The sequence below is a fragment of the Ambystoma mexicanum genome, chromosome 2q (genome assembly GCF_040938575.1).
Source record: "Ambystoma mexicanum isolate Mex_15411 chromosome 2q, UKY_AmexF1_1, whole genome shotgun sequence".
In the NCBI taxonomy this organism is placed as follows: Eukaryota; Metazoa; Chordata; class Amphibia; order Caudata; family Ambystomatidae; genus Ambystoma; species Ambystoma mexicanum.
Window position 1 is genome coordinate 129477278 of NC_090924.1, and position 23344 is coordinate 129500621.

The following is a 23344-nucleotide window of genomic DNA, read 5'->3' on the forward strand; positions in this document are numbered from 1 at the left end:
CCAGTCCCTACAAAGGGATGCAAGCAGTTGTTTCTGTAGTGTAGTGGTTAGCACGTTCGAGACCGGGCAGAAACACTCTCTGCTGGCATTTTACACAAAATCGTTTTTTTCCCCTTTTGTCACACACAAATGTAAAGTATGAACTTATTTGCGTTCCCATGGAAATAGCATATGCTCTCAAGAGCTTGAGAAATACACTGGGAAGGCAAGCATCCTCACATGTATTGTGTATATGGGGCCAATAATAAAATGCACGCGCCTTCATTTTGTGTATGTAATGTTGCAGAGCACAGAGAGGATTTCTTTTCCCTACTGCTGGGTATTTGGGTCTCTGGGATCACAGTTGGGTCCGCTCCGTCCTCTGAAATGGTGCATATTAGTTACATAGGTTAGTGTACCAAAGAAATATCACATTTTCATATACAGCTTCTTCATTTCTGTGTTCTGAGGGATTACCAGTTGTAAGAAATGCACTTGCCGGTACAGTGATTCCCTGGCTTTCTCTGGCCCGAGAAAGCTTTTCCTCTGAACTGGGAACAGAAGTTGGACTGCTTCTGCTGAACTTCCTGAAAGCATAGCTGGCGGGAGGAGGGACTTTTTGAGTGCTGGGAAAATTTGAGCTGGAAATTTGCATAGGCTGGACAGAGATTGCTTGGAGCAGCCAAAATATAATAACGGCCATGGCGCTCAAGTAAAGCAGAAAGCTTTTAGTATACACCTTTTGCACTCTTGTCAACGAAGCTGGGCTCTGTGAATGCTCACCCTACGCAAGAAAAGAGAACAGACTTTGCTGGTGACCTAAATATATATCTCGCCTGATCGAGCACGATCGAGCTCTGAGTGAGCAGCTGTGCAATGGTCATCTTTACCAAAGGGGAGATGCTGCTTTTGCCAGTGTCACGCCCATGCTCTCAGGGCTGGAGGGAGGAGGGCTGCTTTTTGTTTTTACAGGCAAAAGGAAAGGCCCAGCCCTCAGAGCTTCTGCCAATGCATATCCCAGCAGGTGCAAAATAAAGTCTCTCCCCCACCTTGCCAGCTGCAGATTGATCAGAAGACTGCTAGTCTAGTGTGTTGGGCCACTCTCTCTCTTCTGTGTATCGTCCCCTCTTGTTACATAAACAGCATAAGAGGAAGGAAGGAAGGAAGGAAGGAAGGAAGGAAGGAAGGAAGGAAGGAAGGAAGGAAGGAAGGAAGGAAGGAAGGAAGGAAGGAAGGAAGGAAGGAAGGAAGGAAGGAAGGAAGGAAGGAAGGAAGGAAGGAAGGAAGGAAGGAAGGAAGGAAGGAAGGAAGGAAGGAAGGAAGGAAGAAAGGAACAGTGTATCGCAAGCACCTTTCACCCTGATGTCAATGGTCCACCAACCTTCGGGATGAGGAGTAGACCTGTGAAGACGCTCAGCCTTTGCATCATTTAGGGACGAGGACGGGCTTTAGGAGCAAACGTTAGGAAGAGATACTCTTGTGCTACAATCCTCAAGAGGTACAACTGCCAAGTCAAATCCCTACATATTGTCTAGACTACTCTGCAAGTGTAGGCTCGTTGGTCTAGGGGTATGATTCTCGCTTCGGGTGCGAGAGGTCCCGGGTTCAAATCCCGGACGAGCCCATTGATTGGTGCCTGGCCCGATACTTTTTTTACACATGTGTTTTTCAATTCTATAGACTGTGGACTGATGGATGGACAATGGTCGATGAACATTGGGCTTCCTAAGCCTCTTTGCGGACCGCCTCATTGCGCCATGCATTAAGGAGTCCCAAGTAGCTCTCAGTCACCTTTCTGGATTTGTTTGTTAATTCATGGCTGTCCCATACCAATGCCTAAAGAGGCCCTTACATCTTCAGACTGCACGGCCTCTCAGCTGGCACACTTGTCTGAGTGTTCATGCTTGTAACGCCGTGTGTGTGATGAGCTGCATTTGTAAAGCTTTGGGCGTGAGGCATTTGATAAGTGTTCAAACAGAGACAATTGCACTGTTACTTGACCCTATTCTCTCAACCGCCAGAGGGCATAGCATGCAGCAGTTTCTGTAGTGTAGTGGTTATCACGTTCGCCTTACACGCGAAAGGTCCCTGGTTCGAGACCGGGCAGAAACAGCAGAGGGTGGCATTTTACACTTTTCATGTTCCACCATCTCGAAGCGCAAGCCATGAACTTATTTGCAGTTGCAACGGAAGAAGCAGTTCCTCTGACACGCTTTGAAATAAATTCTGAGTAGACGAGCGCACTCACATTTGCTCCGAATATGTGATGAATTAAAATTGCATGCCTGCATATGTGCGTGCTTATGTATAGTTGGATGGAAAGCTGAGGGAGCAGTTGTGCAATGCTATTTCTTACAGAAGGGTGGCGCTGCTTTTCCCTGAGCAATGTTCATGCACCCAGGCAGATGTGATATTGGATTTTTCTTTTTTTCAAGGGCAAAAGAAAATTCCTAGCCCTCAGAGCTTCTGCCAATGCAGATCCGGTGCAAAATGAAGGCTCTCACTGGCTCACTTTGTCCACTTTCAATTGATCAGCAGACCGCGTTGGTGTTGTGCTAGATTTCTTCTTCTGTGCATCAACAGCTCTTTTATACGTACCCTTCACGGGCGAATGGAAGGGAGGGTGTGCCACCAGCTTCATTGATCCTGATGTCAATGTGCCAACACCTTCAGGACGAGAAGAAGAGCTATGAAGACAGTCAGAGCGTGCCGACTGGGGCATTCATTTGGCTCATACACCGACAAGGCTTTCAGCGGCAGGAACAAACTTCAGGAATAGGCATTCTTGGCCTCGAAGCCTAAGGGGGGTGGAAACGCTGAGTACAATTCCGTCAGATGATCACAGGACCGTGGCTCGTTGGTCTAGGGGTATGATTCTCGCTTTGGGTGCGAGAGGTCCGGAGGAGCCCGATCAAGGTGGGTAACTTGAGCTCCTTTTTTTTTTTTCCAATGTTATTTTCATTGGACAGACTCTCTGGCTTTCTCGGTAAGCAGTAGTCGATGAACAATTCACTTCCTGAACCTCTTTGCCTGCCATGTCCTTGCGACAAGCACTTTGTGTTCTCTGTTAGCTCTCAGTAACATTCCTTGATTTGCTTGTGAGTTTTGGCCGTCCGATCTCAAAGTGGAAATATGTCCTTCCCTCTGTACGCTGCATAGACCCTCAACAGGCATACTTGTATATGTGCGCATGCTTGATAGGACGTATGTTTTAGGCTGGATTGTGTGAGCTTCAGGCGCAAGGCATTTGATTAGTCTTTAAGCAGGTCCACTTGCAAAGCCCTTTGCACCTGTTCTCCCAGTCCCTACAAAGGGATGCAAGCAGTTGTTTCTGTAGTGTAGTGGTTAGCACGTTCGAGACCGGGCAGAAACACTCTCTGCTGGCATTTTACACAAAATCGTTTTTTTCCCCTTTTGTCACACACAAATGTAAAGTATGAACTTATTTGCGTTCCCATGGAAATAGCATATGCTCTCAAGAGCTTGAGAAATACACTGGGAAGGCAAGCATCCTCACATGTATTGTGTATATGGGGCCAATAATAAAATGCACGCGCCTTCATTTTGTGTATGTAATGTTGCAGAGCACAGAGAGGATTTCTTTTCCCTACTGCTGGGTATTTGGGTCTCTGGGATCACAGTTGGGTCCGCTCCGTCCTCTGAAATGGTGGATATTAGTTACATAGGTTAGTGTACCAAAGAAATATCACATTTTCATATACAGCTTCTTCATTTCTGTGTTCTGAGGGATTACCAGTTGTAAGAAATGCACTTGCCGGTACAGTGATTCCCTGGCTTTCTCTGGCCCGAGAAAGCTTTTCCTCTGAACTGGGAACAGAAGTTGGACTGCTTCTGCTGAACTTCCTGAAAGCATAGCTGGCGGGAGGAGGGACTTTTTGAGTGCTGGGAAAATTTGAGCTGGAAATTTGCATAGGCTGGACAGAGATTGCTTGGAGCAGCCAAAATATAATAACGGCCATGGCGCTCAAGTAAAGCAGAAAGCTTTTAGTATACACCTTTTGCACTCTTGTCAACGAAGCTGGGCTCTGTGAATGCTCACCCTACGCAAGAAAAGAGAACAGACTTTGCTGGTGACCTAAATATATCTCGCCTGATCGAGCACGATCGAGCTCTGAGTGAGCAGCTTTGCAATGGTCATCTTTACCAAAGGGGAGATGCTGCTTTTGCCAGTGTCACACCCATGCTCTCAGGGCTGGAGGGAGGAGGGCTGCTTTTTGTTTTTACAGGCAAAAGGAAAGGCCCAGCCCTCAGAGCTTCTGCCAATGCATATCCCAGCAGGTGCAAAATAAAGTCTTTCCCCCACCTTGCCAGCTGCAGATTGATCAGAAGACTGCTAGTCTAGTGTGTTGGGCCACTCTCTCTCTTCTGTGTATCGTCCCCTCTTATTACATAAACAGCATAAGAGGAAGGAAGGAAGGAAGGAAGGAAGGAAGGAAGGAAGGAAGGAAGGAAGGAAGGAAGGAAGGAAGGAAGGAAGGAAGGAAGGAAGGAAGGAAGGAAGGAAGGAAGGAAGGAAGGAAGGAAGGAAGGAAGGAAGGAAGGAAGGAAGGAAGGAAGGAAGGAAGGAAGGAAGGAAGGAAGGAAGGAAGGAACAGTGTATCGCAAGCACCTTTCACCCTGATGTCAATGGTCCACCAACCTTCGGGATGAGGAGTAGACCTGTGAAGACGCTCAGCCTTTGCATCATTTAGGGACGAGGACGGGCTTTAGGAGCAAACGTTAGGAAGAGATACTCTTGTGCTACAATCCTCAAGAGGTACAACTGCCAAGTCAAATCCCTACATATTGTCTAGACTACTCTGCAAGTGTAGGCTCGTTGGTCTAGGGGTATGATTCTCGCTTCGGGTGCGAGAGGTCCCGGGTTCAAATCCCGGACGAGCCCATTGATTGGTGCCTGGCCCGATACTTTTTTACACATGTGTTTTTCAATTCTATAGACTCTGGACTGATGGATGGACAATGGTCGATGAACATTGGGCTTCCTAAGCCTCTTTGCGGACCGCCTCATTGCGCCATGCATTAAGGAGTCCCAAGTAGCTCTCAGTCACCTTTCTGGATTTGTTTGTTAATTCATGGCTGTCCCATACCAATGCCTAAAGAGGCCCTTACATCTTCAGACTGCACGGCCTCTCAGCTGGCACACTTGTCTGAGTGTTCATGCTTGTAACGCCGTGTGTGTGATGAGCTGCATTTGTAAAGCTTTGGGCGTGAGGCATTTGATAAGTGTTCAAACAGAGACAATTGCACTGTTACTTGACCCTATTCTCTCAACCGCCAGAGGGCATAGCATGCAGCAGTTTCTGTAGTGTAGTGGTTATCACGTTCGCCTTACACGCGAAAGGTCCCTGGTTCGAGACCGGGCAGAAACAGCAGAGGGTGGCATTTTACACTTTTCATGTTCCACCATCTCGAAGCTCAAGCCATGAACTTATTTGCAGTTGCAACGGAAGAAGCAGTTCCTCTGACACGCTTTGAAATAAATTCTGAGTAGACGAGCGCACTCACATTTGCTCCGAATATGTGATGAATTAAAATTGCATGCCTGCATATGTGCGTGCTTATGTATAGTTGGATGGAAAGCTGAGGGAGCAGTTGTGCAATGCTATTTCTTACAGAAGGGTGGCGCTGCTTTTCCCTGAGCAATGTTCATGCACCCAGGCAGATGTGATATTGGATTTTTCTTTTTTTCAAGGGCAAAAGAAAATTCCTAGCCCTCAGAGCTTCTGCCAATGCAGATCCGGTGCAAAATGAAGGCTCTCACTGGCTCACTTTGTCCACTTTCAATTGATCAGCAGACCGCGTTGGTGTTGTGCTAGATTTCTTCTTCTGTGCATCAACAGCTCTTTTATACGTACCCTTCACGGGCGAATGGAAGGGAGGGTGTGCCACCAGCTTCATTGATCCTGATGTCAATGTGCCAACACCTTCAGGACGAGAAGAAGAGCTATGAAGACAGTCAGAGCGTGCCGACTGGGGCATTCATTTGGCTCATACACCGACAAGGCTTTCAGCGGCAGGAACAAACTTCAGGAATAGGCATTCTTGGCCTCGAAGCCTAAGGGGGGTGGAAACGCTGAGTACAATTCCGTCAGAGGACCGTGGCTCGTTGGTCTAGGGGTATGATTCTCGCTTTGGGTGCGAGAGGTCCGGAGGAGCCCGATCAAGGTGGGTAACTTGAGCTCCTTTTTTTTTTTCCAATGTTATTTTCATTGGACAGACTCTCTGGCTTTCTCGGTAAGCAGTAGTCGATGAACAATTCACTTCCTGAACCTCTTTGCCTGCCATGTCCTTGCGACAAGCACTTTGTGTTCTCTGTTAGCTCTCAGTAACATTCCTTGATTTGCTTGTGAGTTTTGGCCGTCCGATCTCAAAGTGGAAATATGTCCTTCCCTCTGTACGCTGCATAGACCCTCAACAGGCATACTTGTATATGTGCGCATGCTTGATAGGACGTATGTTTTAGGCTGGATTGTGTGAGCTTCAGGCGCAAGGCATTTGATTAGTCTTTAAGCAGGTCCACTTGCAAAGCCCTTTGCACCTGTTCTCCCAGTCCCTACAAAGGGATGCAAGCAGTTGTTTCTGTAGTGTAGTGGTTAGCACGTTCGAGACCGGGCAGAAACACTCTCTGCTGGCATTTTACACAAAATCGTTTTTTTCCCCTTTTGTCACACACAAATGTAAAGTATGAACTTATTTGCGTTCCCATGGAAATAGCATATGCTCTCAAGAGCTTGAGAAATACACTGGGAAGGCAAGCATCCTCACATGTATTGTGTATATGGGGCCAATAATAAAATGCACGCGCCTTCATTTTGTGTATGTAATGTTGCAGAGCACAGAGAGGATTTCTTTTCCCTACTGCTGGGTATTTGGGTCTCTGGGATCACAGTTGGGTCCGCTCCGTCCTCTGAAATGGTGCATATTAGTTACATAGGTTAGTGTACCAAAGAAATATCACATTTTCATATACAGCTTCTTCATTTCTGTGTTCTGAGGGATTACCAGTTGTAAGAAATGCACTTGCCGGTACAGTGATTCCCTGGCTTTCTCTGGCCCGAGAAAGCTTTTCCTCTGAACTGGGAACAGAAGTTGGACTGCTTCTGCTGAACTTCCTGAAAGCATAGCTGGCGGGAGGAGGGACTTTTTGAGTGCTGGGAAAATTTGAGCTGGAAATTTGCATAGGCTGGACAGAGATTGCTTGGAGCAGCCAAAATATAATAACGGCCATGGCGCTCAAGTAAAGCAGAAAGCTTTTAGTATACACCTTTTGCACTCTTGTCAACGAAGCTGGGCTCTGTGAATGCTCACCCTACGCAAGAAAAGAGAACAGACTTTGCTGGTGACCTAAATATATATCTCGCCTGATCGAGCACGATCGAGCTCTGAGTGAGCAGCTGTGCAATGGTCATCTTTACCAAAGGGGAGATGCTGCTTTTGCCAGTGTCACGCCCATGCTCTCAGGGCTGGAGGGAGGAGGGCTGCTTTTTGTTTTTACAGGCAAAAGGAAAGGCCCAGCCCTCAGAGCTTCTGCCAATGCATATCCCAGCAGGTGCAAAATAAAGTCTCTCCCCCACCTTGCCAGCTGCAGATTGATCAGAAGACTGCTAGTCTAGTGTGTTGGGCCACTCTCTCTCTTCTGTGTATCGTCCCCTCTTATTACATAAACAGCATAAGAGGAAGGAAGGAAGGAAGGAAGGAAGGAAGGAAGGAAGGAAGGAAGGAAGGAAGGAAGGAAGGAAGGAAGGAAGGAAGGAAGGAAGGAAGGAAGGAAGGAAGGAAGGAAGGAAGGAAGGAAGGAAGGAAGGAAGGAAGGAAGGAAGGAAGGAAGGAAGGAAGGAAGGAAGGAAGGAAGGAAGGAAGGAAGGAAGGAAGGAAGGAAGGAAGGAAGGAAGGAAGGAAGGAAGGAAGGAAGGAAGGAAGGAAGGAACAGTGTATCGCAAGCACCTTTCACCCTGATGTCAATGGTCCACCAACCTTCGGGATGAGGAGTAGACCTGTGAAGACGCTCAGCCTTTGCATCATTTAGGGACGAGGACGGGCTTTAGGAGCAAACGTTAGGAAGAGATACTCTTGTGCTACAATCCTCAAGAGGTACAACTGCCAAGTCAAATCCCTACATATTGTCTAGACTACTCTGCAAGTGTAGGCTTGTTGGTCTAGGGGTATGATTCTCGCTTCGGGTGCGAGAGGTCCCGGGTTCAAATCCCTGACGAGCCCATTGATTGGTGCCTGGCCCGATACTTTTTTACACATGTGTTTTTCAATTCTATAGACTCTGGACTGATGGATGGACAATGGTCGATGAACATTGGGCTTCCTAAGCCTCTTTGCGGACCGCCTCATTGCGCCATGCATTAAGGAGTCCCAAGTAGCTCTCAGTCACCTTTCTGGATTTGTTTGTTAATTCATGGCTGTCCCATACCAATGCCTAAAGAGGCCCTTACATCTTCAGACTGCACGGCCTCTCAGCTGGCACACTTGTCTGAGTGTTCATGCTTGTAACGCCGTGTGTGTGATGAGCTGCATTTGTAAAGCTTTGGGCGTGAGGCATTTGATAAGTGTTCAAACAGAGACAATTGCACTGTTACTTGACCCTATTCTCTCAACCGCCAGAGGGCATAGCATGCAGCAGTTTCTGTAGTGTAGTGGTTATCACGTTCGCCTTACACGCGAAAGGTCCCTGGTTCGAGACCGGGCAGAAACAGCAGAGGGTGGCATTTTACACTTTTCATGTTCCACCATCTCGAAGCTCAAGCCATGAACTTATTTGCAGTTGCAACGGAAGAAGCAGTTCCTCTGACACGCTTTGAAATAAATTCTGAGTAGACGAGCGCACTCACATTTGCTCCGAATATGTGATGAATTAAAATTGCATGCCTGCATATGTGCGTGCTTATGTATAGTTGGATGGAAAGCTGAGGGAGCAGTTGTGCAATGCTATTTCTTACAGAAGGGTGGCGCTGCTTTTCCCTGAGCAATGTTCATGCACCCAGGCAGATGTGATATTGGATTTTTCTTTTTTTCAAGGGCAAAAGAAAATTCCTAGCCCTCAGAGCTTCTGCCAATGCAGATCCGGTGCAAAATGAAGGCTCTCACTGGCTCACTTTGTCCACTTTCAATTGATCAGCAGACCGCGTTGGTGTTGTGCTAGATTTCTTCTTCTGTGCATCAACAGCTCTTTTATACGTACCCTTCACGGGCGAATGGAAGGGAGGGTGTGCCACCAGCTTCATTGATCCTGATGTCAATGTGCCAACACCTTCAGGACGAGAAGAAGAGCTATGAAGACAGTCAGAGCGTGCCGACTGGGGCATTCATTTGGCTCATACACCGACAAGGCTTTCAGCGGCAGGAACAAACTTCAGGAATAGGCATTCTTGGCCTCGAAGCCTAAGGGGGGTGGAAACGCTGAGTACAATTCCGTCAGATGATCACAGGACCGTGGCTCGTTGGTCTAGGGGTATGATTCTCGCTTTGGGTGCGAGAGGTCCGGAGGAGCCCGATCAAGGTGGGTAACTTGAGCTCCTTTTTTTTTTTTCCAATGTTATTTTCATTGGACAGACTCTCTGGCTTTCTCGGTAAGCAGTAGTCGATGAACAATTCACTTCCTGAACCTCTTTGCCTGCCATGTCCTTGCGACAAGCACTTTGTGTTCTCTGTTAGCTCTCAGTAACATTCCTTGATTTGCTTGTGAGTTTTGGCCGTCCGATCTCAAAGTGGAAATATGTCCTTCCCTCTGTACGCTGCATAGACCCTCAACAGGCATACTTGTATATGTGCGCATGCTTGATAGGACGTATGTTTTAGGCTGGATTGTGTGAGCTTCAGGCGCAAGGCATTTGATTAGTCTTTAAGCAGGTCCACTTGCAAAGCCCTTTGCACCTGTTCTCCCAGTCCCTACAAAGGGATGCAAGCAGTTGTTTCTGTAGTGTAGTGGTTAGCACGTTCGAGACCGGGCAGAAACACTCTCTGCTGGCATTTTACACAAAATCGTTTTTTTCCCCTTTTGTCACACACAAATGTAAAGTATGAACTTATTTGCGTTCCCATGGAAATAGCATATGCTCTCAAGAGCTTGAGAAATACACTGGGAAGGCAAGCATCCTCACATGTATTGTGTATATGGGGCCAATAATAAAATGCACGCGCCTTCATTTTGTGTATGTAATGTTGCAGAGCACAGAGAGGATTTCTTTTCCCTACTGCTGGGTATTTGGGTCTCTGGGATCACAGTTGGGTCCGCTCCGTCCTCTGAAATGGTGCATATTAGTTACATAGGTTAGTGTACCAAAGAAATATCACATTTTCATATACAGCTTCTTCATTTCTGTGTTCTGAGGGATTACCAGTTGTAAGAAATGCACTTGCCGGTACAGTGATTCCCTGGCTCTCTCTGGCCCGAGAAAGCTTTTCCTCTGAACTGGGAACAGAAGTTGGACTGCTTCTGCTGAACTTCCTGAAAGCATAGCTGGCGGGAGGAGGGACTTTTTGAGTGCTGGGAAAATTTGAGCTGGAAATTTGCATAGGCTGGACAGGGATTGCTTGGAGCAGCCAAAATATAATAACGGCCATGGCGCTCAAGTAAAGCAGAAAGCTTTTAGTATACACCTTTTGCACTCTTGTCAACGAAGCTGGGCTCTGTGAATGCTCACCCTACGCAAGAAAAGAGAACAGACTTTGCTGGTGACCTAAATATATATCTCGCCTGATCGAGCACGATCGAGCTCTGAGTGAGCAGCTGTGCAATGGTCATCTTTACCAAAGGGGAGATGCTGCTTTTGCCAGTGTCACGCCCATGCTCTCAGGGCTGGAGGGAGGAGGGCTGCTTTTTGTTTTTACAGGCAAAAGGAAAGGCCCAGCCCTCAGAGCTTCTGCCAATGCATATCCCAGCAGGTGCAAAATAAAGTCTCTCCCCCACCTTGCCAGCTGCAGATTGATCAGAAGACTGCTAGTCTAGTGTGTTGGGCCACTCTCTCTCTTCTGTGTATCGTCCCCTCTTATTACATAAACAGCATAAGAGGAAGGAAGGAAGGAAGGAAGGAAGGAAGGAAGGAAGGAAGGAAGGAAGGAAGGAAGGAAGGAAGGAAGGAAGGAAGGAAGGAAGGAAGGAAGGAAGGAAGGAAGGAAGGAAGGAAGGAAGGAAGGAAGGAAGGAAGGAAGGAAGGAAGGAAGGAAGGAAGGAAGGAAGGAAGGAAGGAAGGAAGGAAGGAACAGTGTATCGCAAGCACCTTTCACCCTGATGTCAATGGTCCACCAACCTTCGGGATGAGGAGTAGACCTGTGAAGACGCTCAGCCTTTGCATCATTTAGGGACGAGGACGGGCTTTAGGAGCAAACGTTAGGAAGAGATACTCTTGTGCTACAATCCTCAAGAGGTACAACTGCCAAGTCAAATCCCTACATATTGTCTAGACTACTCTGCAAGTGTAGGCTCGTTGGTCTAGGGGTATGATTCTCGCTTCGGGTGCGAGAGGTCCCGGGTTCAAATCCTGGACAAGCCCATTGATTGGTGCCTGGCCCGATACTTTTTTACACATGTGTTTTTCAATTCTATAGACTCTGGACTGATGGATGGACAATGGTCGATGAACATTGGGCTTCCTAAGCCTCTTTGCGGACCGCCTCATTGCGCCATGCATTAAGGAGTCCCAAGTAGCTCTCAGTCACCTTTCTGGATTTGTTTGTTAATTCATGGCTGTCCCATACCAATGCCTAAAGAGGCCCTTACATCTTCAGACTGCACGGCCTCTCAGCTGGCACACTTGTCTGAGTGTTCATGCTTGTAACGCCGTGTGTGTGATGAGCTGCATTTGTAAAGCTTTGGGCGTGAGGCATTTGATAAGTGTTCAAACAGAGACAATTGCACTGTTACTTGACCCTATTCTCTCAACCGCCAGAGGGCATATCATGCAGCAGTTTCTGTAGTGTAGTGGTTATCACGTTCGCCTTACACGCGAAAGGTCCCTGGTTCGAGACCGGGCAGAAACAGCAGAGGGTGGCATTTTACACTTTTCATGTTCCACCATCTCGAAGCTCAAGCCATGAACTTATTTGCAGTTGCAACGGAAGAAGCAGTTCCTCTGACACGCTTTGAAATAAATTCTGAGTAGACGAGCGCACTCACATTTGCTCCGAATATGTGATGAATTAAAATTGCATGCCTGCATATGTGCGTGCTTATGTATAGTTGGATGGAAAGCTGAGGGAGCAGTTGTGCAATGCTATTTCTTACAGAAGGGTGGCGCTGCTTTTCCCTGAGCAATGTTCATGCACCCAGGCAGATGTGATATTGGATTTTTCTTTTTTTCAAGGGCAAAAGAAAATTCCTAGCCCTCAGAGCTTCTGCCAATGCAGATCCGGTGCAAAATGAAGGCTCTCACTCGCTCACTTTGTCCACTTTCAATTGATCAGCAGACCGCGTTGGTGTTGTGCTAGATTTCTTCTTCTGTGCATCAACAGCTCTTTTATACGTACCCTTCACGGGCGAATGGAAGGGAGGGTGTGCCACCAGCTTCATTGATCCTGATGTCAATGTGCCAACACCTTCAGGACGAGAAGAAGAGCTATGAAGACAGTCAGAGCGTGCCGACTGGGGCATTCATTTGGCTCATACACCGACAAGGCTTTCAGCGGCAGGAACAAACTTCAGGAATAGGCATTCTTGGCCTCGAAGCCTAAGGGGGGTGGAAACGCTGAGTACAATTCCGTCAGATGATCACAGGACCGTGGCTCGTTGGTCTAGGGGTATGATTCTCGCTTTGGGTGCGAGAGGTCCGGAGGAGCCCGATCAAGGTGGGTAACTTGAGCTCCTTTTTTTTTTTCCAATGTTATTTTCATTGGACAGACTCTCTGGCTTTCTCGGTAAGCAGTAGTCGATGAACAATTCACTTCCTGAACCTCTTTGCCTGCCATGTCCTTGCGACAAGCACTTTGTGTTCTCTGTTAGCTCTCAGTAACATTCCTTGATTTGCTTGTGAGTTTTGGCCGTCCGATCTCAAAGTGGAAATATGTCCTTCCCTCTGTACGCTGCATAGACCCTCAACAGGCATACTTGTATATGTGCGCATGCTTGATAGGACGTATGTTTTAGGCTGGATTGTGTGAGCTTCAGGCGCAAGGCATTTGATTAGTCTTTAAGCAGGTCCACTTGCAAAGCCCTTTGCACCTGTTCTCCCAGTCCCTACAAAGGGATGCAAGCAGTTGTTTCTGTAGTGTAGTGGTTAGCACGTTCGAGACCGGGCAGAAACACTCTCTGCTGGCATTTTACACAAAATCGTTTTTTTCCCCTTTTGTCACACACAAATGTAAAGTATGAACTTATTTGCGTTCCCATGGAAATAGCATATGCTCTCAAGAGCTTGAGAAATACACTGGGAAGGCAAGCATCCTCACATGTATTGTGTATATGGGGCCAATAATAAAATGCACGCGCCTTCATTTTGTGTATGTAATGTTGCAGAGCACAGAGAGGATTTCTTTTCCCTACTGCTGGGTATTTGGGTCTCTGGGATCACAGTTGGGTCCGCTCCGTCCTCTGAAATGGTGCATATTAGTTACATAGGTTAGTGTACCAAAGAAATATCACATTTTCATATACAGCTTCTTCATTTCTGTGTTCTGAGGGATTACCAGTTGTAAGAAATGCACTTGCCGGTACAGTGATTCCCTGGCTTTCTCTGGCCCGAGAAAGCTTTTCCTCTGAACTGGGAACAGAAGTTGGACTGCTTCTGCTGAACTTCCTGAAAGCATAGCTGGCGGGAGGAGGGACTTTTTGAGTGCTGGGAAAATTTGAGCTGGAAATTTGCATAGGCTGGACAGAGATTGCTTGGAGCAGCCAAAATATAATAACGGCCATGGCGCTCAAGTAAAGCAGAAAGCTTTTAGTATACACCTTTTGCACTCTTGTCAACGAAGCTGGGCTCTGTGAATGCTCACCCTACGCAAGAAAAGAGAACAGACTTTGCTGGTGACCTAAATATATATCTCGCCTGATCGAGCACGATCGAGCTCTGAGTGAGCAGCTGTGCAATGGTCATCTTTACCAAAGGGGAGATGCTGCTTTTGCCAGTGTCACGCCCATGCTCTCAGGGCTGGAGGGAGGAGGGCTGCTTTTTGTTTTTACAGGCAAAAGGAAAGGCCCAGCCCTCAGAGCTTCTGCCAATGCATATCCCAGCAGGTGCAAAATAAAGTCTCTCCCCCACCTTGCCAGCTGCAGATTGATCAGAAGACTGCTAGTCTAGTGTGTTGGGCCACTCTCTCTCTTCTGTGTATCGTCCCCTCTTATTACATAAACAGCATAAGAGGAAGGAAGGAAGGAAGGAAGGAAGGAAGGAAGGAAGGAAGGAAGGAAGGAAGGAAGGAAGGAAGGAAGGAAGGAAGGAAGGAAGGAAGGAAGGAAGGAAGGAAGGAAGGAAGGAAGGAAGGAAGGAAGGAAGGAAGGAAGGAAGGAAGGAAGGAAGGAAGGAAGGAAGGAAGGAAGGAAGGAAGGAAGGAAGGAAGGAAGGAAGGAAGGAAGGAAGGAACAGTGTATCGCAAGCACCTTTCACCCTGATGTCAATGGTCCACCAACCTTCGGGATGAGGAGTAGACCTGTGAAGACGCTCAGCCTTTGCATCATTTAGGGACGAGGACGGGCTTTAGGAGCAAACGTTAGGAAGAGATACTCTTGTGCTACAATCCTCAAGAGGTACAACTGCCAAGTCAAATCCCTACATATTGTCTAGACTACTCTGCAAGTGTAGGCTCGTTGGTCTAGGGGTATGATTCTCGCTTCGGGTGCGAGAGGTCCCGGGTTCAAATCCCGGACGAGCCCATTGATTGGTGCCTGGCCCGATACTTTTTTACACATGTGTTTTTCAATTCTATAGACTGTGGACTGATGGATGGACAATGGTCGATGAACATTGGGCTTCCTAAGCCTCTTTGCGGACCGCCTCATTGCGCCATGCATTAAGGAGTCCCAAGTAGCTCTCAGTCACCTTTCTGGATTTGTTTGTTAATTCATGGCTGTCCCATACCAATGCCTAAAGAGGCCCTTACATCTTCAGACTGCACGGCCTCTCAGCTGGCACACTTGTCTGAGTGTTCATGCTTGTAACGCCGTGTGTGTGATGAGCTGCATTTGTAAAGCTTTGGGCGTGAGGCATTTGATAAGTGTTCAAACAGAGACAATTGCACTGTTACTTGACCCTATTCTCTCAACCGCCAGAGGGCATAGCATGCAGCAGTTTCTGTAGTGTAGTGGTTATCACGTTCGCCTTACACGCGAAATGTCCCTGGTTCGAGACCGGGCAGAAACAGCAGAGGGTGGCATTTTACACTTTTCATGTTCCACCATCTCGAAGCGCAAGCCATGAACTTATTTGCAGTTGCAACGGAAGAAGCAGTTCCTCTGACACGCTTTGAAATAAATTCTGAGTAGACGAGCGCACTCACATTTGCTCCGAATATGTGATGAATTAAAATTGCATGCCTGCATATGTGCGTGCTTATGTATAGTTGGATGGAAAGCTGAGGGAGCAGTTGTGCAATGCTATTTCTTACAGAAGGGTGGCGCTGCTTTTCCCTGAGCAATGTTCATGCACCCAGGCAGATGTGATATTGGATTTTTCTTTTTTTCAAGGGCAAAAGAAAATTCCTAGCCCTCAGAGCTTCTGCCAATGCAGATCCGGTGCAAAATGAAGGCTCTCACTCGCTCACTTTGTCCACTTTCAATTGATCAGCAGACCGCGTTGGTGTTGTGCTAGATTTCTTCTTCTGTGCATCAACAGCTCTTTTATACGTACCCTTCACGGGCGAATGGAAGGGAGGGTGTGCCACCAGCTTCATTGATCCTGATGTCAATGTGCCAACACCTTCAGGACGAGAAGAAGAGCTATGAAGACAGTCAGAGCGTGCCGACTGGGGCATTCATTTGGCTCATACACCGACAAGGCTTTCAGCGGCAGGAACAAACTTCAGGAATAGGCATTCTTGGCCTCGAAGCCTAAGGGGGGTGGAAACGCTGAGTACAATTCCGTCAGATGATCACAGGACCGTGGCTCGTTGGTCTAGGGGTATGATTCTCGCTTTGGGTGCGAGAGGTCCGGAGGAGCCCGATCAAGGTGGGTAACTTGAGCTCCTTTTTTTTTTTTCCAATGTTATTTTCATTGGACAGACTCTCTGGCTTTCTCGGTAAGCAGTAGTCGATGAACAATTCACTTCCTGAACCTCTTTGCCTGCCATGTCCTTGCGACAAGCACTTTGTGTTCTCTGTTAGCTCTCAGTAACATTCCTTGATTTGCTTGTGAGTTTTGGCCGTCCGATCTCAAAGTGGAAATATGTCCTTCCCTCTGTACGCTGCATAGACCCTCAACAGGCATACTTGTATATGTGCGCATGCTTGATAGGACGTATGTTTTAGGCTGGATTGTGTGAGCTTCAGGCGCAAGGCATTTGATTAGTCTTTAAGCAGGTCCACTTGCAAAGCCCTTTGCACCTGTTCTCCCAGTCCCTACAAAGGGATGCAAGCAGTTGTTTCTGTAGTGTAGTGGTTAGCACGTTCGAGACCGGGCAGAAACACTCTCTGCTGGCATTTTACACAAAATCGTTTTTTTCCCCTTTTGTCACACACAAATGTAAAGTATGAACTTATTTGCGTTCCCATGGAAATAGCATATGCTCTCAAGAGCTTGAGAAATACACTGGGAAGGCAAGCATCCTCACATGTATTGTGTATATGGGGCCAATAATAAAATGCACGCGCCTTCATTTTGTGTATGTAATGTTGCAGAGCACAGAGAGGATTTCTTTTCCCTACTGCTGGGTATTTGGGTCTCTGGGATCACAGTTGGGTCCGCTCCGTCCTCTGAAATGGTGCATATTAGTTACATAGGTTAGTGTACCAAAGAAATATCACATTTTCATATACAGCTTCTTCATTTCTGTGTTCTGAGGGATTACCAGTTGTAAGAAATGCACTTGCCGGTACAGTGATTCCCTGGCTTTCTCTGGCCCGAGAAAGCTTTTCCTCTGAACTGGGAACAGAAGTTGGACTGCTTCTGCTGAACTTCCTGAAAGCATAGCTGGCGGGAGGAGGGACTTTTTGAGTGCTGGGAAAATTTGAGCTGGAAATTTGCATAGGCTGGACAGAGATTGCTTGGAGCAGCCAAAATATAATAACGGCCATGGCGCTCAAGTAAAGCAGAAAGCTTTTAGTATACACCTTTTGCACTCTTGTCAACGAAGCTGGGCTCTGTGAATGCTCACCCTACGCAAGAAAAGAGAACAGACTTTGCTGGTGACCTAAATATATCTCGCCTGATCGAGCACGATCGAGCTCTGAGTGAGCAGCTTTGCAATGGTCATCTTTACCAAAGGGGAGATGCTGCTTTTGCCAGTGTCACACCCATGCTCTCAGGGCTGGAGGGAGGAGGGCTGCTTTTTGTTTTTACAGGCAAAAGGAAAGGCCCAGCCCTCAGAGCTTCTGCCAATGCATATCCCAGCAGGTGCAAAATAAAGTCTTTCCCCCACCTTGCCAGCTGCAGATTGATCAGAAGACTGCTAGTCTAGTGTGTTGGGCCACTCTCTCTCTTCTGTGTATCGTCCCCTCTTATTACATAAACAGCATAAGAGGAAGGAAGGAAGGAAGGAAGGAAGGAAGGAAGGAAGGAAGGAAGGAAGGAAGGAAGGAAGGAAGGAAGGAAGGAAGGAAGGAAGGAAGGAAGGAAGGAAGGAAGGAAGGAAGGAAGGAAGGAAGGAAGGAAGGAAGGAAGGAAGGAAGGAAGGAAGGAACAGTGTATCGCAAGCACCTTTCACCCTGATGTCAATGGTCCACCAACCTTCGGGATGAGGAGTAGACCTGTGAAGACGCTCAGCCTTTGCATCATTTAGGGACGAGGACGGGCTTTAGGAGCAAACGTTAGGAAGAGATACTCTTGTGCTACAATCCTCAAGAGGTACAACTGCCAAGTCAAATCCCTACATATTGTCTAGACTACTCTGCAAGTGTAGGCTCGTTGGTCTAGGGGTATGATTCTCGCTTCGGGTGCGAGAGGTCCCGGGTTCAAATCCCGGACGAGCCCATTGATTGGTGCCTGGCCCGATACTTTTTTACACATGTGTTTTTCAATTCTATAGACTGTGGACTGATGGATGGACAATGGTCGATGAACATTGGGCTTCCTAAGCCTCTTTGCGGACCGCCTCATTGCGCCATGCATTAAGGAGTCCCAAGTAGCTCTCAGTCACCTTTCTGGATTTGTTTGTTAATTCATGGCTGTCCCATACCAATGCCTAAAGAGGCCCTTACATCTTCAGACTGCACGGCCTCTCAGCTGGCACACTTGTCTGAGTGTTCATGCTTGTAACGCCGTGTGTGTGATGAGCTGCATTTGTAAAGCTTTGGGCGTGAGGCATTTGATAAGTGTTCAAACAGAGACAATTGCACTGTTACTTGACCCTATTCTCTCAACCGCCAGAGGGCATAGCATGCAGCAGTTTCTGTAGTGTAGTGGTTATCACGTTCGCCTTACACGCGAAAGGTCCCTGGTTCGAGACCGGGCAGAAACAGCAGAGGGTGGCATTTTACACTTTTCATGTTCCACCATCTCGAAGCGCAAGCCATGAACTTATTTGCAGTTGCAACGGAAGAAGCAGTTCCTCTGACACGCTTTGAAATAAATTCTGAGTAGACGAGCGCACTCACATTTGCTCCGAATATGTGATGAATTAAAATTGCATGCCTGCATATGTGCGTGCTTATGTATAGTTGGATGGAAAGCTGAGGGAGCAGTTGTGCAATGCTATTTCTTACAGAAGGGTGGCGCTGCTTTTCCCTGAGCAATGTTCATGCACCCAGGCAGATGTGATATTGGATTTTTCTTTTTTTCAAGGGCAAAAGAAAATTCCTAGCCCTCAGAGCTTCTGCCAATGCAGATCCGGTGCAAAATGAAGGCTCTCACTCGCTCACTTTGTCCACTTTCAATTGATCAGCAGACCGCGTTGGTGTTGTGCTAGATTTCTTCTTCTGTGCATCAACAGCTCTTTTATACGTACCCTTCACGGGCGAATGGAAGGGAGGGTGTGCCACCAGCTTCATTGATCCTGATGTCAATGTGCCAACACCTTCAGGACGAGAAGAAGAGCTATGAAGACAGTCAGAGCGTGCCGACTGGGGCATTCATTTGGCTCATACACCGACAAGGCTTTCAGCGGCAGGAACAAACTTCAGGAATAGGCATTCTTGGCCTCGAAGCCTAAGGGGGGTGGAAACGCTGAGTACAATTCCGTCAGATGATCACAGGACCGTGGCTCGTTGGTCTAGGGGTATGATTCTCGCTTTGGGTGCGAGAGGTCCGGAGGAGCCCGATCAAGGTGGGTAACTTGAGCTCCTTTTTTTTTTTTCCAATGTTATTTTCATTGGACAGACTCTCTGGCTTTCTCGGTAAGCAGTAGTCGATGAACAATTCACTTCCTGAACCTCTTTGCCTGCCATGTCCTTGCGACAAGCACTTTGTGTTCTCTGTTAGCTCTCAGTAACATTCCTTGATTTGCTTGTGAGTTTTGGCCGTCCGATCTCAAAGTGGAAATATGTCCTTCCCTCTGTACGCTGCATAGACCCTCAACAGGCATACTTGTATATGTGCGCATGCTTGATAGGACGTATGTTTTAGGCTGGATTGTGTGAGCTTCAGGCGCAAGGCATTTGATTAGTCTTTAAGCAGGTCCACTTGCAAAGCCCTTTGCACCTGTTCTCCCAGTCCCTACAAAGGGATGCAAGCAGTTGTTTCTGTAGTGTAGTGGTTAGCACGTTCGAGACCGGGCAGAAACACTCTCTGCTGGCATTTTACACAAAATCGTTTTTTTCCCCTTTTGTCACACACAAATGTAAAGTATGAACTTATTTGCGTTCCCATGGAAATAGCATATGCTCTCAAGAGCTTGAGAAATACACTGGGAAGGCAAGCATCCTCACATGTATTGTGTATATGGGGCCAATAATAAAATGCACGCGCCTTCATTTTGTGTATGTAATGTTGCAGAGCACAGAGAGGATTTCTTTTCCCTACTGCTGGGTATTTGGGTCTCTGGGATCACAGTTGGGTCCGCTCCGTCCTCTGAAATGGTGGATATTAGTTACATAGGTTAGTGTACCAAAGAAATATCACATTTTCATATACAGCTTCTTCATTTCTGTGTTCTGAGGGATTACCAGTTGTAAGAAATGCACTTGCCGGTACAGTGATTCCCTGGCTTTCTCTGGCCCGAGAAAGCTTTTCCTCTGAACTGGGAACAGAAGTTGGACTGCTTCTGCTGAACTTCCTGAAAGCATAGCTGGCGGGAGGAGGGACTTTTTGAGTGCTGGGAAAATTTGAGCTGGAAATTTGCATAGGCTGGACAGAGATTGCTTGGAGCAGCCAAAATATAATAACGGCCATGGCGCTCAAGTAAAGCAGAAAGCTTTTAGTATACACCTTTTGCACTCTTGTCAACGAAGCTGGGCTCTGTGAATGCTCACCCTACGCAAGAAAAGAGAACAGACTTTGCTGGTGACCTAAATATATCTCGCCTGATCGAGCACGATCGAGCTCTGAGTGAGCAGCTTTGCAATGGTCATCTTTACCAAAGGGGAGATGCTGCTTTTGCCAGTGTCACACCCATGCTCTCAGGGCTGGAGGGAGGAGGGCTGCTTTTTGTTTTTACAGGCAAAAGGAAAGGCCCAGCCCTCAGAGCTTCTGCCAATGCATATCCCAGCAGGTGCAAAATAAAGTCTTTCCCCCACCTTGCCAGCTGCAGATTGATCAGAAGACTGCTAGTCTAGTGTGTTGGGCCACTCTCTCTCTTCTGTGTATCGTCCCCTCTTATTACATAAACAGCATAAGAGGAAGGAAGGAAGGAAGGAAGGAAGGAAGGAAGGAAGGAAGGAAGGAAGGAAGGAAGGAAGGAAGGAAGGAAGGAAGGAAGGAAGGAAGGAAGGAAGGAAGGAAGGAAGGAAGGAAGGAAGGAAGGAAGGAAGGAAGGAAGGAAGGAAGGAAGGAAGGAAGGAAGGAAGGAAGGAAGGAAGGAAGGAAGGAAGGAAGGAAGGAAGGAAGGAAGGAACAGTGTATCGCAAGCACCTTTCACCCTGATGTCAATGGTCCACCAACCTTCGGGATGAGGAGTAGACCTGTGAAGACGCTCAGCCTTTGCATCATTTAGGGACGAGGACGGGCTTTAGGAGCAAACGTTAGGAAGAGATACTCTTGTGCTACAATCCTCAAGAGGTACAACTGCCAAGTCAAATCCCTACATATTGTCTAGACTACTCTGCAAGTGTAGGCTCGTTGGTCTAGGGGTATGATTCTCGCTTCGGGTGCGAGAGGTCCCGGGTTCAAATCCCGGACGAGTCCATTGATTGGTGCCTGGCCCGATACTTTTTTACACATGTGTTTTTCAATTCTATAGACTCTGGACTGATGGATGGACAATGGTCGATGAACATTGGGCTTCCTAAGCCTCTTTGCGGACCGCCTCATTGCGCCATGCATTAAGGAGTCCCAAGTAGCTCTCAGTCACCTTTCTGGATTTGTTTGTTAATTCATGGCTGTCCCATACCAATGCCTAAAGAGGCCCTTACATCTTCAGACTGCACGGCCTCTCAGCTGGCACACTTGTCTGAGTGTTCATGCTTGTAACGCCGTGTGTGTGATGAGCTGCATTTGTAAAGCTTTGGGCGTGAGGCATTTGATAAGTGTTCAAACAGAGACAATTGCACTGTTACTTGACCCTATTCTCTCAACCGCCAGAGGGCATAGCATGCAGCAGTTTCTGTAGTGTAGTGGTTATCACGTTCGCCTTACACGCGAAAGGTCCCTGGTTCGAGACCGGGCAGAAACAGCAGAGGGTGGCATTTTACACTTTTCATGTTCCACCATCTCGAAGCTCAAGCCATGAACTTATTTGCAGTTGCAACGGAAGAAGCAGTTCCTCTGACACGCTTTGAAATAAATTCTGAGTAGACGAGCGCACTCACATTTGCTCCGAATATGTGATGAATTAAAATTGCATGCCTGCATATGTGCGTGCTTATGTATAGTTGGATGGAAAGCTGAGGGAGCAGTTGTGCAATGCTATTTCTTACAGAAGGGTGGCGCTGCTTTTCCCTGAGCAATGTTCATGCACCCAGGCAGATGTGATATTGGATTTTTCTTTTTTTCAAGGGCAAAAGAAAATTCCTAGCCCTCAGAGCTTCTGCCAATGCAGATCCGGTGCAAAATGAAGGCTCTCACTCGCTCACTTTGTCCACTTTCAATTGATCAGCAGACCGCGTTGGTGTTGTGCTAGATTTCTTCTTCTGTGCATCAACAGCTCTTTTATACGTACCCTTCACGGGCGAATGGAAGGGAGGGTGTGCCACCAGCTTCATTGATCCTGATGTCAATGTGCCAACACCTTCAGGACGAGAAGAAGAGCTATGAAGACAGTCAGAGCGTGCCGACTGGGGCATTCATTTGGCTCATACACCGACAAGGCTTTCAGCGGCAGGAACAAACTTCAGGAATAGGCATTCTTGGCCTCGAAGCCTAAGGGGGGTGGAAACGCTGAGTACAATTCCGTCAGATGATCACAGGACCGTGGCTCGTTGGTCTAGGGGTATGATTCTCGCTTTGGGTGCGAGAGGTCCGGAGGAGCCCGATCAAGGTGGGTAACTTGAGCTCCTTTTTTTTTTTCCAATGTTATTTTCATTGGACAGACTCTCTGGCTTTCTCGGTAAGCAGTAGTCGATGAACAATTCACTTCCTGAACCTCTTTGCCTGCCATGTCCTTGCGACAAGCACTTTGTGTTCTCTGTTAGCTCTCAGTAACATTCCTTGATTTGCTTGTGAGTTTTGGCCGTCCGATCTCAAAGTGGAAATATGTCCTTCCCTCTGTACGCTGCATAGACCCTCAACAGGCATACTTGTATATGTGCGCATGCTTGATAGGACGTATGTTTTAGGCTGGATTGTGTGAGCTTCAGGCGCAAGGCATTTGATTAGTCTTTAAGCAGGTCCACTTGCAAAGCCCTTTGCACCTGTTCTCCCAGTCCCTACAAAGGGATGCAAGCAGTTGTTTCTGTAGTGTAGTGGTTAGCACGTTCGAGACCGGGCAGAAACACTCTCTGCTGGCATTTTACACAAAATCGTTTTTTTCCCCTTTTGTCACACACAAATGTAAAGTATGAACTTATTTGCGTTCCCATGGAAATAGCATATGCTCTCAAGAGCTTGAGAAATACACTGGGAAGGCAAGCATCCTCACATGTATTGTGTATATGGGGCCAATAATAAAATGCACGCGCCTTCATTTTGTGTATGTAATGTTGCAGAGCACAGAGAGGATTTCT

General features: G+C 47.3%; 14 non-coding genes across 14 annotated transcripts; all 14 read left to right on the top strand.

The window, feature by feature from the left end:
• Positions 1-1531: 1531 nt before the first annotated feature.
• On the top strand, positions 1532-1603 carry TRNAP-CGG (transfer RNA proline (anticodon CGG)). Its single transcript has one exon. It is a non-coding gene; the product is annotated as a tRNA-Pro (tRNA).
• A 415-nt stretch (positions 1604-2018) lies between these two features.
• TRNAV-UAC (transfer RNA valine (anticodon UAC)) lies at positions 2019-2091 on the top strand. The gene has a single exon. It is a non-coding gene; the product is annotated as a tRNA-Val (tRNA).
• A 2719-nt stretch (positions 2092-4810) lies between these two features.
• Positions 4811-4882, top strand: TRNAP-CGG (transfer RNA proline (anticodon CGG)). The gene has a single exon. It is a non-coding gene; the product is annotated as a tRNA-Pro (tRNA).
• A 414-nt stretch (positions 4883-5296) lies between these two features.
• TRNAV-UAC (transfer RNA valine (anticodon UAC)) lies at positions 5297-5369 on the top strand. Its single transcript has one exon. It is a non-coding gene; the product is annotated as a tRNA-Val (tRNA).
• Positions 5370-8145: 2776 nt separating this feature from the next.
• Positions 8146-8217, top strand: TRNAP-CGG (transfer RNA proline (anticodon CGG)). The gene has a single exon. It is a non-coding gene; the product is annotated as a tRNA-Pro (tRNA).
• Positions 8218-8631: 414 nt separating this feature from the next.
• On the top strand, positions 8632-8704 carry TRNAV-UAC (transfer RNA valine (anticodon UAC)). The gene has a single exon. It is a non-coding gene; the product is annotated as a tRNA-Val (tRNA).
• Positions 8705-11429: 2725 nt separating this feature from the next.
• Positions 11430-11501, top strand: TRNAP-CGG (transfer RNA proline (anticodon CGG)). The gene has a single exon. It is a non-coding gene; the product is annotated as a tRNA-Pro (tRNA).
• Positions 11502-11915: 414 nt separating this feature from the next.
• Positions 11916-11988, top strand: TRNAV-UAC (transfer RNA valine (anticodon UAC)). The gene has a single exon. It is a non-coding gene; the product is annotated as a tRNA-Val (tRNA).
• A 2752-nt stretch (positions 11989-14740) lies between these two features.
• TRNAP-CGG (transfer RNA proline (anticodon CGG)) lies at positions 14741-14812 on the top strand. Its single transcript has one exon. It is a non-coding gene; the product is annotated as a tRNA-Pro (tRNA).
• Positions 14813-15226: 414 nt separating this feature from the next.
• On the top strand, positions 15227-15299 carry TRNAV-UAC (transfer RNA valine (anticodon UAC)). The gene has a single exon. It is a non-coding gene; the product is annotated as a tRNA-Val (tRNA).
• A 2691-nt stretch (positions 15300-17990) lies between these two features.
• Positions 17991-18062, top strand: TRNAP-CGG (transfer RNA proline (anticodon CGG)). The gene has a single exon. It is a non-coding gene; the product is annotated as a tRNA-Pro (tRNA).
• A 414-nt stretch (positions 18063-18476) lies between these two features.
• Positions 18477-18549, top strand: TRNAV-UAC (transfer RNA valine (anticodon UAC)). The gene has a single exon. It is a non-coding gene; the product is annotated as a tRNA-Val (tRNA).
• A 2747-nt stretch (positions 18550-21296) lies between these two features.
• Positions 21297-21368, top strand: TRNAP-CGG (transfer RNA proline (anticodon CGG)). The gene has a single exon. It is a non-coding gene; the product is annotated as a tRNA-Pro (tRNA).
• Positions 21369-21782: 414 nt separating this feature from the next.
• TRNAV-UAC (transfer RNA valine (anticodon UAC)) lies at positions 21783-21855 on the top strand. The gene has a single exon. It is a non-coding gene; the product is annotated as a tRNA-Val (tRNA).
• Positions 21856-23344: the final 1489 nt, after the last annotated feature.